General features: G+C 37.0%; 1 long non-coding RNA gene across 1 annotated transcript; it reads left to right on the top strand.

Annotated features, from left to right (window-relative positions):
• The first annotated feature begins 327 nt into the window (after positions 1-327).
• On the top strand, positions 328-1506 carry LOC103635136 (uncharacterized). The gene is made up of 4 exons (XR_557181.2): positions 328-393; positions 466-590; positions 1257-1346; positions 1465-1506. It is a non-coding gene; the product is annotated as an uncharacterized lncRNA (long non-coding RNA).
• Positions 1507-2564: the final 1058 nt, after the last annotated feature.

Here is a 2564-nt window from a genome sequence, read left to right as displayed (position 1 = left end):
GACCGTGAGCAAGCATACCCATCCATCTTTTTCTCTTTCTTCAACCATATAGGTACAATGATAATTCATCTACCTGCTACTAAGACATATCTGCTCTTTTCATTGTTCTGAGTTGGATAACCATTTCTGCTCGATTAACAAGTATTCAGTACACACCAGTTTTTTAATCTTTATAAGATAAGAAGCAAAGTCAACAAACCATGGAGCATGTAGTATTTAATATGTTTTAAGTGTTCCTGGGATTAGAATCATTTCTTATGTGAGTGATCTACTTCTGCAGGACTTCCCAGACTTAGGTAACACAACCTCTTCTCTTCTTTCAACATGTGTCATGTGGTGCTCGAGTTATGGTACAACTGGAGTTGGGTGAAAGCGACATGGAGCCTTGAAGTGGTAGGTACCAGCTTTCACATGTCCTCTGGGTCTGAAGTTTCTTGTGTTTGTCTAAACTTACGCTGTGCTTAGGAGAGTTGAGCTCATGAAGCAGGACAAGAGAGCCAAGGTGTTGTGCCTTCATGGCTTCTGCACGAGCGAGAGTTTTTTGAAGAGTAGATCAACAACTGGCACTCTTCCACTCGTTATGGATATGGGTATTGTGATGAGGCCTCATGAGCTATTTGAAAACATTTATGTATAGTTGTATACTAATTTATGTTTTATAGTTGAGGCTATCTAATATATTGAAATGGATGAATGCTCTGGAATCTGGATTAAGTTATGCACTTTCCTGATGTTTTTAGCCTTTTCCTTGTAATTGTTGCAAGGGTTCTGGAGCCTTTTCAAGTTTCACTAAACGTTTTTTGTACTGAATGTAGAAAAATTGCAGGAAAGAGAAATAATCCACAATATTTTTTTTAAAATGAAATGGTGGACATTTCACTGTGCTATTTTCATCCACATTATCATGCCAACTATTGTATGTGCATAGATGAATAAGGAATGTTTCTAATTCTAAACCTATAACACTTAACAGGGTTAAACCAACAGATATCTAAATGGATTTTGAGTGTTTCAGCCATCGTATTTTATTCATGCCTAAGACTTGAGAAGATTTCAGAGTTATTATGTGTAAGCAATAAAATTAGCATAATGCCTATAGGGGGTCAACCAAAAAAATACTGTAGACTGATTTTTTTGCTTATTGTTATTTAGATCCTAATTGTTATTGTGTGTTAAGAGTGCTTCTTGGGCAAAGAGATTTTTTAAGGCTGAACAGTTCAAATGGTCCAGTTCTTATTCTATCTTCTCGTTGACAGGTATGAGAATCCAATCTTATGATGACCAGTTACTTCATTTAGCTGCTGACTTAGCTCAGAGGTTGTTGCCCGCATTTGACACTCCTACAGGTTCATCACCTTTTCTATTATTATAATCTTCCTGGAATGACTTGGTTATATCTTGCATCAGAAATTTGTTTCCATTGTTTCATTTTTTTGTTGTAAATGGACCATTTCCATTGGTCAGGAATTGTCACTTGGCGATACACATGGAATTACAAACACACAATTGCATTTGATGCTTTACTATAATAAAAACATAAATATAACAAACACATTGTTTAGTGACGGAAAAAACTTCATGAATCATGAATCCTGATAGTCATATTAACTTGCCTCTCCAAGTTTGCAGACTGAAACTGGATGTCATATAGATGTAGTTATATGTGGTTGTTTCATATTTTCAGTAGTTAATCTTATTTTTACTACACTGTTTCAATGAATGTAATTGTTGGAGACAAGATTTATCTAAGAAATGTGGTTTGCAAAATGAAAATTGTGGAAATCATCATTTCAATTGAAACCTGTTTGCACCTGAACCATTTTGGTACTCTTTACTAACACAATCTGGGACATAAATCTGTTCTGAATGTTGTTCAATATCATGCATGAAGTAATTTGCTAAATTAGACCACTGTTCCAACCAACTACATATGGAAATTCTTCATGATACAAACATTTTGCAGGTCAGGCCAGACCAGGCCGAAAAAAGCCTGATAGTTTGTGACCCTAAAATTCGTGCCCAACTGTCCATTAATTTCCCTGGGCAGAGTTAGCATGGTGTTTTTGTGCTAGGTCTGGATGGCCCGACTGCCATATAAAAGTGCTAGCTTGTTTATTAACTTTGAAGCGTCACCTCGCCTTATGTTTTATCCCCTAAAATATAAACAGGGGGTCCGTCGCCTTACCGCCTTAATAACTATGTTCTGCACACACTGAAATATACTACACTTGTCCTATAGTGTTGGTTATGTCTTTGACAATAATTTGCCATCCCTCAAACACCATTTATTCTGCTTACAAGTTAACAATACTATTCCTGGTCTGGTTCAGGAGGTCTCTGACAATAACTGTGTCTATCGGAACGAGGTGCACCACACTGCTGGGGAGCGAACTGAGGTCTTGCAGGATGTAGCTTCTGATCCAACTCTTCCCAGAACCAAGACTGTCCGCTGCAATCTCTGTGGGCATGGAGAGGCTGTTTTCTTCCAGGTATTTTTCTTGTTTTGCCTTATCGCATTTTCATGTGATATTGTTATGCAATCTAAATAACTTGTTAAAAATAAA

The sequence above is a fragment of the Zea mays genome, chromosome 8, assembly GCF_902167145.1.
Source record: "Zea mays cultivar B73 chromosome 8, Zm-B73-REFERENCE-NAM-5.0, whole genome shotgun sequence".
NCBI lineage: Eukaryota > Viridiplantae > Streptophyta > Magnoliopsida > Poales > Poaceae > Zea > Zea mays.
Note: the sequence above shows the minus strand (reverse complement) of the source record. Positions and strands in the feature narration are given on the sequence as shown.